This window comes from Triticum urartu, chromosome 1A (genome assembly GCF_056163025.1).
Source record: "Triticum urartu cultivar PI428250 chromosome 1A, HENAU_Tu73, whole genome shotgun sequence".
Taxonomy (NCBI): Eukaryota; Viridiplantae; Streptophyta; class Magnoliopsida; order Poales; family Poaceae; genus Triticum; species Triticum urartu.
The window spans coordinates 42623405-42638756 of NC_141873.1; the positions used below are offsets into that span (position 1 = coordinate 42623405).

Consider the following 15352-nt stretch of genomic DNA (forward strand, 5'->3'; position numbering starts at 1 on the left):
TCTCCCTAGAGAAAAACATGATCAACACCAGAATTCCATGGGTGTTCGATTCATCACAATGTAACTAGATTATTGACTCTAGTGCAAGTGGGAGACTGCTGGAAATATGCCCTAGAGGCAATAATAAAAGCATTATTATTATATTTCCTTGTTCATGATAATTGTCTTTATTCATGCTATAATTGTGTTATCCGGAAATCGTAATACATGTGTGAATAATAGACACCAACATGTCCCTAGTAAGCCTCTAGTTGACTAGCTCGTTGATCAACAGATAGTCATGGTTTCCTGACTATGGACATTGGATGTCATTGATAACAAGATCACATCATTAGGAGAATGATGTGATGGACAAGACCCAATCCTAAACATAGCACAAGATCGTATAGTTCGTTTGCTAGAGTTTTCCAATGTCAAGTATCTTTTCCTTAGACCATGAGATCGTGTAACTCCCGGATACCGTAAGAGTGCTTTGGGTATACCAAACGTCACAACGTAACTGGGTGACTATAAAGGTATACTACGGGTATCTCCGAAAGTGTCTGTTGGGTTGACATGGATCAAGACTGGGATTTGTCACTCCGTATGATGGAGAGGTATCACTGGGCCCACTCGGTAATGCATCATCATAATGAGCTCAAAGTGACCAAGTGTCTGGTCACGGGATCATGCATTACGGTACGAGTAAAGTGACTTGCCGGTAACGAGATTGAACGAGGTATTGGGATACCGACGATCGAATCTCAGGCAAGTAACATACCGATTGACAAAGGGAATTGTATACGGGGTTACTTGAATCCTCGACATAGTGGTTCATCCGATGAGATCATCGAGGAGCATGTGGGAGCCAACATGGGTATCCAGATCCCGCTGTTGGTTATTGACCGGAGAGCGATCTCGGTCATGTCTACATGTCTCCCGAACCCGTTGGGTCTACACACTTAAGGTTCGGTGACGCTAGGGTTGTAGGGATATGTATATGCAATAACCCGAATGTTGTTCGGAGTCCCGGATGAGATCCCGGATGTCACGAGGAGTTCCGGAATGGTCCGGAGGTAAAGAATTATATATAGGAAGTGCTATTTCGGGCATCGGGACAAGTTTCGGGGTCACCGGTATTGTACCGGGACCACCGGAGGGGTCCTGGGGGTCCACCGGGTGGGGCCACCTGTCCCGGGGGGCCACATGGGCTGTAGGGGGTGCGCCTTGGCCTACATGGGCCAAGGGCACCAGCCCCAAGAGGCCCATGCGCCTAGGGTTTCAAGGGAGGAAGAGTCCTAGGAGGGGAAGGCACCTCCTAGGTGCCTTGGGGAGGAGGGATTCCTCCCCTTGGCCGCACCCCCCTAGGAGATTAGATCTCCTAGGGCCGGCGCCCCCCCCCCTTGGCCCTCCTATATATAGTGGGGAGATGGAGGACTTCTTACCCATGCCTTTGGTGCCTCCCTCTCCCTCTCCAACACCTCCTCCTCCTCCATAGTGCTTGGCGAAGCCCTGCCGGAGTACTGCAGCTCCATCACCACCACGCCGTCGTGCTGCTTCTGGAGCCATCTTCCTCAACCTCTCCTTCCCCCTTGCTGGATCAAGAAGAAGGAGACGTTACGCTGACCGTACGTGTGTTGAACGCGGAGGTGCCATCCGTTCGGCGCTAGGATCTCCGGTGATTTGGATCACGTCGAGTACGGCTCCCTCATCCCCGTTCTTTGAATGCTTCCGCTCGCGATCTACAAGGTACGTAGATGCATCTAACCACTCGTTGCTAGATGAACTCATAGATGGATCTTCGTGAAACCGTAGGAATTTTTTTGTTTTCTGCAACGTTCCCCAACACTCTGTATCTGTAAGTTCCTTCCTTCCTCGACATCAGATCCACATTAGGACCTTCGAGTTCCTTGGTGTTCTTCGCTGTTCGTCATGAACTCTTCATAGATTTCATCCCCATCGCCATTTCTTGATCTTTGGATAGTATAAAACCAATGTGGTAGCTATTTCGCACCCACTTTAAATGCAAACACATTCCTTTTCCTTTTCAGAGCTTTGTTTAGAACTGACGAACTCATCTGTGCCAGTTTTAGGTCTAGATTTATTTTCCTTTTTTGAACCATCTTGATCCAAAATAATAACAACAACTTGTGAAACTTGTTTATCATAGCACTTAGCCAATTCTGACTCAGGCAACCTTTGAATATCTTTAGTCATGGCGGCTTATCACGCCGGCTCATTTTTCCTTTATATATCATTAGCACTTTATTTAAGTCGCCATTATTCATCTGTACTATCATCATTTAACCCGTAATCCACCAATAATTTGAACCGGCCAATTACTTTCTTTTCAGCTTGTCCTTTTTTCATCATGCCGTCAAAAACGCCAACAGTCTGCAACTGGGTCCCTTCTACAGTTACTGATGATACCTTGAAAGAATTTGTCACCATTGGATTTTTGCCAGAGAAAAACACTATGTCTTATCGTGCCCCTAACCCGGACGAAGAACGACCTCAGCCTAGAGATGGTGAAGTCATTGTCTTTACTGACCACATGAACCGTGGCTTCTCACCGCCCGGTTCAAAATTCTTCAAGGAGGTCCTTCACTTTTTTAAACTTCATCCTCAGGACATTGGGCCCAATTCCATATCCAATATTTGCAATTTCCAAGTGCTCTGTGAGGTTTATCTTCAGCAAGAGCCGACTGTGGAATTGTTTAGAGAATACTTCTATCTGAACCGGCAGAATGAGTGCACCAACGGTCCTAGCTTAGAGCTTGGAGGCATCTCTATTCAGTGCCGGCAGGGCGCTGTTTTCCCTCTCATAGTTTTACCAAGTCACCCAAAGGACTGGAATCAAACTTGGTTTTACTGCCAAGATATTTCTCCAGCAAATGAAAAACCGCTGCCGGGTTACCGCCCCGGTCGTCTTGACTCTAAGTTCACACTTCCGGATAAAATCACTGCTACTGAACGCAAGAAGCTACTTCCATCCATCAGAAGAATCAACACTTTGTTGGGGAACGGTTTAACTGGAGTAGATCTGACCCGCTGCTGGATCTCATGGCGGGTTATTCCATTAAGTCGTCGATCAAAACTGATGTATGAATACGGTGGAGGCCCGGACGACTCTCTTCGTCACAGCCTAGTTGAACTCACCGAAGACGACATTGTTTTAATGTCGAACCTTTTGGTGAATGGGAAATATGAAGACTGCAGCATTGTTGGGTTAAATCCCTTCTGCAAGCTTAACCCGATACCAGAAGTAAGTATATTCTGATTTCCTTTCCTTTGTGCTTTGTCCAGCTATATTACTTTTACACTGATCTTTATTCTTGTCTTTGCAGGCCAATTCTGACTTCTAGAAAGCGAAATATGACCATGAAGCTGCTAAGAAGGCGAAAGCCGCTGCCATGACCACCAAAAAGATGGCCCAGAAATCGAAGAAGAAAAAGAAAACCACTGCTGAAGCCTTAATGAAACTTGACGACACATCTGACTCGGAGGTAGCCCTTGATTCCCTTGGCTAATTTTTTAACAATCTTATTGACACTAATCCTTACCAGGATGACACCGGGGCCAGTCAGGCCGGGGAAGCAGAGGTAACTATCATTTCCTCCGACTCAGAGCCCTTATCAAGACACAAAGTTCGATGAGTGATCCGTAAAGTAAGGTTTTCTAACCCCTTAGCTCACTTGGATCCCAACTTTCATTTGAAAAAACAGCAACATGAAAACCGCCGTGAAGCTGGGACTGAAAACGAACCGGCTGTCATCCTTCAACAGACCCCTCAGAAACGTCCGAACGAGGTTTACTTATTGCTATCTTTAACTCGCTTTAATGAATCCTGCTCCTCATATTTCTCTTAACTCTTTTCTTTTATTCTTTCAAGAGGTGTCTCGTTCCTCCGGAGACTCATCACAAACACAATTCCCGACTTTCAAGACTACACCTGGGTAATCAGAAATCCTCTTTTCTTTCGGGCTGCTCAATTGTATCTTGACGCTGATGATCCTGCAATATTTTTTCCTTAGCGGCCAGGCTAAATCCAAGAAGGCGAGGCAGCAAAACCGACGGAAGACCCGCCAGTGCTAGCATCTGACCCAGCTAGGCCGCCCTCTCCTTTAACTGACGCCCAGAAGATTCGCCTATGGCCAATGAAGCAAATCCTCCGGAGCCATCCCTTGACGAAGCCACTATAAATCCTTCTACAGCTGGACCGTCAAGCTCAACCGTCCCGCCATCTCCACATGCTCAAGATGTTCAAATTACAGGGAGCCGCTTTGTTGAGCCGGGGAACCCAACGGTGTTGGCTCGGTGCACAGCAAAGCAAGAAGCATTGGAGAGGCAGAAGGTTCGCTTTGATGTTGCCAACTATGACCGTCTCAATGCCAGTGATATCTTATCCGGCTTTATCTCAGTCATGTACACTCTAGTCGTGAGTCTGAGATCGAGATGGTCAAGCAGCTTCAGTTGAAGTATGAGGTACGTTTTTTCCGGTTTACCAATATTCCTTCAGCCCCCAAGTCTTCATATTATGAGAGAAACGAAATAACCTGTAGACTTAGAATATAAGCCGAAACTTTTACCTCTGAATCTTTGCCTGGTATTGATAGAACAAAACTTCACCCATAGTCCCCAAGGACCGGTTTATTTTGATCATTAATGAATCAGTACTTTAGAATTTAAAACTGTCTTTAAAGTACTTAACACTCCGGCTTAACCTTGATAAACTTGCTGAACTGCGTACATTAGCCCCCAAGTGCCAAGTGATGTTACTTTGTAAAGGACTTGGGACTTCAAATATATTGGTAGAATCGTAAAATTTTGATTTGGCATACATTAGCCCCCAACTGCCAAGTGGTTTATTCGTAAAGTACTTGGGACTTGAATCTTGAATTTGGATACTGGAATTTAGAACCAAGTCTTGACTTAACTGAATGTTTCACAGAATGCATTGTCTAAATAAACTCTCAACTGACTGACGCAAAGACCCGGCTAGCGAGTTAGGAGTCAGAAATCAAATCTTCCACCTCCAAACTGCAAATAAGCCTTTCTGAAACGGAAAATTTGAAGAACAGCTTTGCTGCCAAAGAGAAAACTTGGGAAAATGAGAAAACACTCCTGACCTGTCGAGCTGAGACAGCCAAAACAGCTCTGAAAGAAATTTCAACAGAGCTGAAAAATTTGAAGGGTCGGGTGTCTCAGATGGTTGTTGCTATCTTTGGTAAGCTGCTTGAGTTGATCTTTAATGTAATTTTTGCCAAACCAGAATATGATCCGCCAACTGACTCTGTTAAAAATATATACAGGTCCGCGAAGTAAAAATCTGAGCCAAGACCCGTTGATTAAACTGAAGGCAGTATACACCTTGGTTGAACAATTGTATATTGGTGCACAACGGGCTCTGGCCGCTATCTCTCCTGCAAATCAAGGACCCAACCGGCTTAGTGATGTCCTGAAGAAGTTGTCCATCCTTCCTGCCCGGTTCCAAGAAGTAAAACGCTCATGTGCGTGAGCCGGAGCTTTGACTGCCCTAAGCCGCTCCAAGGCTTGGGTGCCAGACCTAGACCCGGCGGACGTAGCAAGGGGCTATCCTACCGTGAAGGAGGACGGGTCTCCTTTTAGTCAGGATGACTTCATAGCCTGTGTCCACGAAGTCCGGCCCCAGGCGACTAGTCTTGGAGATGACACCAATGTTGACAAGTACCAGCCGGATTTTGATAGTGAAAATAAGAAGATGGCCACTCCTTCATACAAAGTAGCAGATCTGATCCCACCTGAGAAAGAAGATACCTTTGCCCCGGAAATTGACCCGGTCGGCCTGATTGACGACGAAGCCGAATTTGTTGCCATGAACGGCTTTGATTGGTCAAAATCCAACTTCCAGCAAACAGAAGGTGGCGAACCGGCGAGGGAGGGACGATGATCATCTTCCTACGCTTATAAAGCCTTGTAATAACTTTAGTTAAAACACTGCATGTTTGCTTATGCCATCGTGCATGAAATACTTCTTATGTGAATCTGTGTTTCAGATGTCGATGTATGCATTATTTAATGTTTGTCTCTGCAATGGTTGAATTCTATTCCTGTGAATACAAGGAAAAAACTGGCAAGGCGGTTTAGAACCAACTAGGCTTAAACACCTAATGTAAAACCCATAAATTTACCTCAATAAGAAAAACATAGACAAATATAAATAAAGGATAAGGTTGAATACTAACTCTTGAGTTAACGCAGCAGGTAAGCGCGTATAAGTAAGAACCATACCTTATCCTTGTTGATCCTTAGATCGCCGGTTTAAATAACCCGGGTGATGAATTGATAATTCAATATGTATGAAAAGTGATAGTCCATAAATACTCAATGATCATCATATCTTAGTAGCTCGTACCTTTGGATCCTTGAACCACCGGCTTGAATAACCCAGGCGGCTGTGTTGTCCAATAATTGAGCCGGCAAGAAAACCAGGATATCTTATTTGTAATGTCGAAACAACAAAAACTCAAAGGCAAGCAACATATAATTTTAACTCTGTATTCAAAAGGTTGGGGGTTTCTGATTCGAATACGATCAGTAAACTAGACCAAAGGGGTTAAGCTAAGGTTCGAATACGACCATATAGCCCCCAGTGGTTTTGGCGTTGCGCCGATTAAGAGGGTACCGACAGCTATGTTCTCTTTGGTTCGAATACGACCTATGTTTAAATAGGAAGCCCCCAAATGACCTGGAGAGGTTTTTAACGACCCTGATTCGAATATGATCCAAGTCGGACTCAAAAGGGGTTAAGCTATGATTCGAATACGATCAAGAAGCCCCCAAGTGAGTTTGGCCTTGAGCCGATCAAGAGGGTTACGACAGCTATGTTCTCTTTGGTTCGAATACGACCTATATTTGAACAGGAAGCCCCCAAGTGACCATGAGATTTGCAGCTAGATTCGGATACGATCATGAGCTGGACCAAAAAGGTTAAACTTGATTCAAATATGATCAGCTCCTTGATAGTCATTTTATGAATAAAAAATAATAAAGATGTATAGCCTTTGAAAGGAAAAGAGACCGATGGTCTTACTTTATTGCTTATCATAGTATATGCAACGTGAATGTATGTACAAGATGAGAGCCGGTGGCTCAGGTGTAGTATGGCCGAAGTTGAGCAATGTTCCACGGCCGGCGGGTCTCTTCCTCCGACTTACGTGAGTCTTTGTGCTCTCGAACGTCAATGAGGTAATATGACTCATTGTTTAAATTCTTACTGACCACAAAAGGTCCTTCCCAAGGTGGGGATAGCTTGTGCGCATCTGACAGATCCTGGATGAGCCGGAGCACCAAGTCGCCTTCCTGAAAAGTCCTGGACTTAACCCGACGGCTGTGATAACGACGCAGGTCTTGTTGATAAATTGCTGACCGCGCTGCCGCTAAGTCTCTTTCTTCATCTAATAAGTCAAGCGCATCTTGTCTGGCTTTTTCATTGTTAGCTTCAACATAAGCCGCCACACGGGGCGAGTCATGACGGATGTCACTAGGCAATACTGCTTATGCTCCATAAACCATGAAGAAGGGTGTGTAACCCGTAGACCTGTTGGGCGTAGTATTGATGCTCCATAACACTGAGGGTACACTACAAGAAATATGTCAACTTATGACCTTCTGTCAGTGACCCTCGAAGAATTGGTCATAAATTTATGACCATTTTAGACCAATTGGTCAAAAGCTGTTCAGGGGGCTCCAAACCCTAAACCATTGCGACCATTTTGGTCAGAAAGGTCGTAATTTCCTTACACAAAATGGTCACAAAGCAAACAGTGCTAGTCCGCTGCCTTATTTCTAGTTGTTAATGACCAATATAGATGGTCATAGCCTTGTAGATTGTGGTGGGTTGTGATGACTAGGCGCCATCTCATCAGTTTTGCCTATGTGTCATGTCCATGTGGCAGTTTTTGCCCTAGGTTGTGAAGCAACATATATTTCTATCATTCCCAAAATTCCCCAAAAATCTCATAAATTCTTTGGGGCATATCTTCATCAAATATGTAAAAATCCTTCCTTGCCTAGTTCAAAACTTATTCAACAATATTCATTTTCCTATTCTGTTCACAACAACACTTTATGAAGGAAGTGCTATTTATATATTCTTGATTGCCCTCGGAATTGTTGGGCACTCTTTCCTATCCAAATCATTACCGCATGACAAAATTCAGCTCCATTTGCCTAGCAAATCTTCCTCGGCAAATTTCCAAAGTTTTTGTCCACCTAGAAGCATTGTGAAGGAAGTACCTTTTTTATATCTCTAAATGACATGAAATTTATACAGTTCCTTCATATGCCCAAATTATCACCCTCCTCCAAATTGCAGCTCAGTCAAATCATCTATGTGAGCCCAGGTTCAATTTATATTTTATGGCCAAATTGGCACGTTGCAAAGCAAGTGTTATATAGACCCCTCCTATTACCCTCAAACTTTTCGGGCACTCTTCCATACCCAAATCATTGCCACATGATAATATTCAGCTCAAATTTCCTAGTAAATCTTTCTCGGGAAATTTCCAAAGTTTCTACCTCGAGAGAAGCTTTGTGAAGTAAGTACTAGCTAGGCTTACCCAAATGATCTGAAAATTTACCAGCGCATGACCATACCTAAGTAACTTACCTACACCAATTTTGAGCTCATTTCATTCATCCAATCTCTCTCACTAGTTTTCCCAAGTTTTTGTCCATAGAAGAGCATTGTGAAGGAAGTACTACTTTGGCATGTCCAACTGGTATCAATTTTCTACAATGCTTTCCTATGCCCAAATAACCATCCTCCACAAAATTTCAGCTCACTCCATTCATTATTTTGAGCCCAGCTTTAACATTCATATTTTTGTCCAGCGTGGTACTTTGCAAAGCAAGTACCACCTAGGATCCTCCTTTTGAGCTAAAAATTTGTGAAGACATTCTCCTTAGTAGATGATCATCCTCAGCCAAAACTCACGCCCATTGGCCATGTGCATTTCCCGTACCGCTAATCAAACACTTGGCTGCTAATTCATGTTTGAGCATCGATCGGTCTCCTCATGAGAATCTTATGTTGTAATTTTCTTCCTAGCACCAACATGGGGAGTGCCCAACCCACTAGACATGCCTAGGCCGCCCAGAACACATGGCAACATTACGGTCACGCGGTGACCATGCGACGGGCATGCGAGTTTACGCGCTCTAGAGTCGGGGCCCTCGGCCACCGCCCAAACCTCGACGTATCGCCACCAAACCATGTATTTATGATTAAATAGGTCCTTATGTAACTAGAAATGATTTTTGGAAAAAATAAATAGCAAACTATGAGGCAGCTGCAGTTCAAATTTGACCCGCTTCCAACTGAATCGGCGAAAATTTATCTTTTTCACGAGAGGTGGATCAAATTTTTTTACACCCAACCATTTTTTCAATTGTGCATTAAATATGGCCTAGTATTTTATAAAAATGATTTGGTCCAATTTTGCAACAATTATTTGGTAGTTCCTTCACAAAAAAACCTCCTTTCGGGCACTCGAAAAATGGAAAATGGTTTTTTTGTCCAGCGAAAATGAAAACTTCCTTAGGCAACATTGTTTGCCATTCCAATATGCACCCTTGTGCACAATATGAGATCATTTGAACAAACTATGCCATGAATGTGGCCATAAGATTGATCATTTGGCTTGAAAGCCACGAATCTTCACACTTGATAGCTCATTTCTGAGAACACTTTTTTAAAATAATTACTATATTACAATTTTATTATTTTTCCTGGAAACTTGTTCACATATAATGACACAATGCGAAGGTTTTCCAATTTTTTGATTTTTTTTTGAATTTTTTATGCCCGTTTCAAAATGCGGTCAAAACAGCGGGCTTGACCGTTCCTAGCTAGTGGTTGAATATTGGAATTTTTTTGGTGTTTCTCGGATTAAATAGATACTTATGTACATAGAAATGATTTTTGGAAAAAAATAAATAGCAAACTATGAGGCAGCTGCAGTTCAAATTTGACCCGCTTCCAACTAAATCGGCGGGAATTTGTATTTTTCACCAGAGGTGGATCAAAACTTTTGACACCCAACCATTTTTTCAATTGTGCATTAAATATGTCCTAGTATTTTATAAAAATGATTTGGTACAATTTTGCAACAAATATATGGTAGGTCCTTCACAAAAAAACCTCATTTCGGGCACTTGAAAAATGGAAAATGAATTTTCCGTGCAAAGAAAATGAAAACTCCCTTTGGAAACATTGTTTGTAATTCCAAGATGCACCCTTGTGCACAATATGAGATCATTTGAACAAACTATGCCATGAATGTGGCCATAAGATTGATCATTTGGCTTGAAAGCCATGAATCTTCATGCATGATAGCTCATTTCTGTGAACACTTTTTTTAAAATAATTGCCATATTACAAGTTTATTATTTTTTCTGGAAACTTGGTCACATATATTGACACAATGCGAAGGTTTTCCATTTTTTGATTTTTTTTGAATTTTTTATGCCCGTTTCAAAATGCGGTCAAAACGGCGGGCTTGACCGTTCCTAGATAGTGGTTGAATCTTGAAATTTTTTTGGTGTTTCTCTGATTAAATAGATACTTATGTACCTAGAAATGATTATTGGAAAAAATAAAGAGCAAACTATGAGGCAGCTACAGTTCAAATTTGACCCGTTTCCAACTAAATCGACGGCAATTTGTCTTTTTCATCAGAGGTGGATCAAAACTTTTTTCACCCAACCATTTGGTTAATTGTGCATTATATATGTCCTAGTATTTTATAAAATTGATTTGGTCCATTTTTGCAACAATTATTTGGTAGGTCCTTCACAAAAAACCTCCTTTTGGGCACTCGAAAAATGGAAAATGAATTTTCCGTGCAAAGAAAATGAAAACTTCCTTAGGAAACATTGTTTGGAATTCCAAGATGCACCCTTGTGCATAATATGAGATCATTTGAACAAACTATGCCATGAATGTGGCCATAAGATTGATCATTTGGCTTGAAAGCCATGAATCTTCATGCATGATAGCACATTTCTGTGAACACTTTTTTAAAATAATTGCCATATTACAAGTTTATTATTTTTTTTGGAAACTTGGTCACATATATTGACACAATGCGAAGGTTTTCCAATTTTTTGATTTTTTTTGAATTTTTTATGCCCGTTTCAAAAAGCGGTCAAAACGGTGGGCTTGACCGTTCCTAGCTAGTGATTGAATCTTGGAAAATTTTTGATGTTTCTCTGATTAAATAGATACTTATGTACCTAGAAAGGATTTTTGGAAAAAATAAAGCACAAACTATGAGGCAGCTGCAGTTCAAATTTGACCCGCTTCCAGCGGAATTGGCAGAAATTTATCTTTTTCAGGAGAGGTGCATTAAAACTCTTGACACCCAACCATTTGGTCAATTTTACATTAAATATGGCCTAATACTTTATAAAAAATTATTTGGTCCAATTTCACAACAAATATATGATAGGTTCTTCACAAAAAAACTCATTTTGGGCACTCAAAAAATGATTAACAATAGATAGAAAGATCAGAAATACATACAAATTGGTGCTCATCCATAAAATGTGGTCTAACTTGAGTGAAAATTTGTGTGATGCCCTTTTGCAAAATAGTTTTGATAGTTACTTCACAAAATCCCTCAATTTTTAGTACTTAGAAACTATTTTAAATCACTGTTTTTTCGAACCAATCAAAACTCTTCCCACGGATCGATGACATGGCGCCCATCCATCCATCCATCCATATATCCGTCCCACATCCATCCATCCATCCATCTATCTACAGAAAAAAAGAAAAAGAGATAACCCCCCGCAGCCCAAACCCTAGATCAGATCCATCCATCCCCTGCTCCCAATCTCCCCCCCGCCGCCGCCACCTCCTCCCCGTAGCCGCCCCCTCCCGATCCAGTCCTCTCCCACCCACCCCTGACCTCGCCGTCCTCCCTCCCCTCCCAGCATCTCCCAGCCACCTCTTCGCCCGAGGAGATCGAGCGAGCGCCCGAGTGTGCCCGTCCTCGCAGCCTCCTCCCACGATTCCCCGCACCCGAGCCCCATGAGAGGAGCTCCTCCTGTGATTTTGCACGCCGCCGCCGGCGACCACCAGCCACAGCTTGCCGGAGCCAGCAGATGAGTGCCACCCTTCTTCCCGTGCTCTCTTTCTTCCTCCTTTTTCTCTCTCACACATCTCAATTTCTCTCTTTGTCTCAAATAGTGCACTCTGCCGCCATGGACGCTCGCGTCCCCGACCTTGCAGCATGCCGCCCCGATGCCAAGTCCCTCCTCGCCGTTCCTGCGCCGCCGAGCCGAAGCCTCGCCCAAGTCCAAGAGTTGCCGCCGTTTGCCTCCTCGCCATGGCCTCCCCTGCTTCGTCTGCTTCGCGGACAGAGCTCCGTCTCTGTCAACGTGTCCTCCCGCCATCTCTGTTCGCTGTTGGGCTCGATCGACTCCAGCAGCACCCCCACGGTGACGCTCCGCTCCTCCTAGCCCCCGTCTCCTGTGCGTTTTGTTCATGTAGTCGTCTTTTCGTTGCTCTAGTGATGCTGCAGCTGTATGCTTGTGGGAATTATGTTGTCTGAGTACTGAATAGCTTAGATTGGTAGTGTCATCATCATGTGCTAGCTTAGTTCCATTTTGTGTTGCTTCATCCTGGCGGTTGTATCCGTGTGTCTGCCCATGTAATTAACCAGATAGTAGTTGTTTCATCGCTTCAAGTTCAGAGCCTGGGTGCTTTGTGCTCTTTTCTGTAAACAAAGAGTGGCATCTACTACACTAATAGTCTAGCACTACTTGCACCAAGATTCAGTGGTTTGATGTGGCCTGTAAGCTAAACTACTCCAAGTGGGCAGTACCTGTTTAATTAGATTAGCAGAAAATTCAGGCCCCTGAGATTTTGTTGCTCTTGTATAGTGTGAAATTCAGTAGATGAATCAGTAACAAACTCAGCCAACATGAAGTTTGAATCAACACAGATGCTAGTGTTCTGCAATCATATATAGGTCTTTGAACTCGCAGACTGGAATATATATATGGGGTGTTTGTGACTGCTTGCATGACAAGAATATTACTAGTACATTTGTCATCAGTAGTGCTTTCATCATTTTATAGTTTACCACATGTGTTAAATGACCAAAGTTCATGGCTGGTTCTCTAACTTGGAGGTGATGTCTAGGCAAAAACAACAGTAAATTATGATCACCATACCTGGTGATCTGCTACAGCTATGCACTGATGAAACTGTTTGCTTGCTTCTGTACCGTGCTTGCTTCTGTACCTGGCTCTTGTATAGTTCTGAATTGGTCTAGTAGATATGAATTTGGAGTGCTTTTTGTACTGCAGCCAGTGCCTCAGCGCTATATATGTTAGTGCCAGGCTGTTCGTCTGTTTTCTGCTTCTCTGTTGGTAGCTTAGAAGAATACAATTCTCACTGAATGTACTTTTGCATTCTTACTATATCTACTGCTGCCACAATCACTCTTACTATATCTCACTGAATGGCATCTCAGTTTGTACCTCATCTAGCACACTGCCTAAAATTGTCACTATTGTTTCAATGAAATTAGTAGAATTACCTTGTGCTTCCTCTGTTTGCTTCATATTATGGTTGCTCTACTGCTAGTGTCTTACTAGCTTGTTCTGGCTCATCGTGTTCCTGCTTGTAGTTGATTTTCCATGTGCCTAAGTATATGAGTAGTACATGTGCAAGCAAACATTTGAACTCAAACCCATCCATCATTTGTACTGTACTATACTGAAGAAGTAATGTAGATGAATATACATGCAGTTTTATTAAGTGAATGCCATGCAAACAACTAACTTGCTCTTGTCCATGTAGATGGAGTAGGAGGATGAGCGGCAGCAACAAATGAACCTGATAGTGAAGAAGCACCTGATGACCAGAACTCGTTCAAGTGCTCTTTAGTCCTTCCAAAGCAAGGTCTTGATGTCCCCCTTACAGAAAATGTTCATATATGTTCCTGCATGATGCGTGTGTGCATGTTGGATGGTCACATTCTAGTGTACTAGCTAGCTAGTAAGCTTGTTTTGCTACCGGATGATTGAATGTCATCTCAGTTTGTACCTCATCTAGCTCACCACCTCAAATTGCCACTGTTTGGTTAGTGTTTCCTTCTTGGTTGGCTAAACATATCTGTTTGTTTAATTAGGAGCATTAGACGCTCTCCATCGATGATTGCCTAATTTTATTCATGGTCTGCACAATATATTCATTTGATTGTCTGCTACATCTCCACTTAAATACTCATAATGCTACTGTCCAGCCTTTGTTCAATTGGACTGACTATATATCTCTTGTTGAAATTGTGCTCTTGATCTTTTGTTTAAACCTGGGACATCATGCATATCTAGCTCTTCCTTTTCAGTCTAAACCTGAGACCTCTTTTGTTTCAGTCACACTGCTATTTTGTTATGCTTGATAAACCTGAGACTTCTTTCTATTGTAATATCGAAGTTGTTTGGTTCTGGCCTCAGCTAAGTACACTAATATTGAAGTTGTTCGCTCTTTTACAGGAGCTTTGGGCCTAATTTTTTTGGAGTGTGAAGCCATGAAGCCAAGTGCGAATCAGTGAAGCCCTACTTAGCAAAGAGTTTTTTTTGGTTCTATAGTAGACTGTAAATTGTAATATTGTATCAGATTGTAAAAGACTAATGTAGTGTTATTTGATGAATTATATTTGTCCCGTCCTATTTGAAATAGTGATTATGTATGTTAAAAAGATGTGAAATGGAAACATGACCAGCGGGACCAATTTATGCCCCACTTATGAATATAATTTGAGATATTTTGAAATTTTTGACATGTGGGGCCCATGTGACTAGTGGGACTAGCTCTAAAATAAAATGATTGAAAAATAAAAAATCAATTGATGGTAAGAAGGCCACGGCCCAACAATAAAAAGGCTGCAATATTGGGCTTGGCCCATGAACCGAACCAAAAATTGACAGAAAAAACACAAATAGGCTGAATTGTTGGGCTAGGCCCATGTAGAAAATCGAATTGGACCAGGCTGAATCTTGTGCCACGTCAGATTGCCACGCTGGATGCCTACGTGGCCTGGGGAGGTTGCTAGTGACCAAAATGCCACAGTAGACGTATTTTGGTCATAAACGTCTACGACCATTCTAGAAGAAAGGTCGCTATAGTCAGTTTATGACGGCCAGCTTTTGACCTTATGTTTTTGGTCACAAAAAGGTCATAAATGGAAATTTGTGACCATTCAGTGACCAATAGTGGTGGTCACAAGTTGACATATTTCTTGTAGTGGTAACTCCTCTACCCAACAACCCGGCGTTCGTTGTAAAGGAACCATAAGCCGGGGTTTTAGCCCCTTCA

At 42.7% G+C, this 15352-nt stretch overlaps 1 long non-coding RNA gene and 1 pseudogene across 1 annotated transcript; both read left to right on the forward strand.

Moving 5' to 3' along the window:
• The first annotated feature begins 3157 nt into the window (after positions 1 to 3157).
• On the forward strand, positions 3158 to 12486 carry LOC147989818 (uncharacterized; annotated as a pseudogene).
• Positions 12487 to 13821: 1335 nt separating this feature from the next.
• LOC125548516 (uncharacterized) lies at positions 13822 to 14816 on the forward strand. The gene is made up of 2 exons (XR_007301117.2): positions 13822 to 13936; positions 14530 to 14816. It is a non-coding gene; the product is annotated as an uncharacterized LOC125548516 (long non-coding RNA).
• Positions 14817 to 15352: the final 536 nt, after the last annotated feature.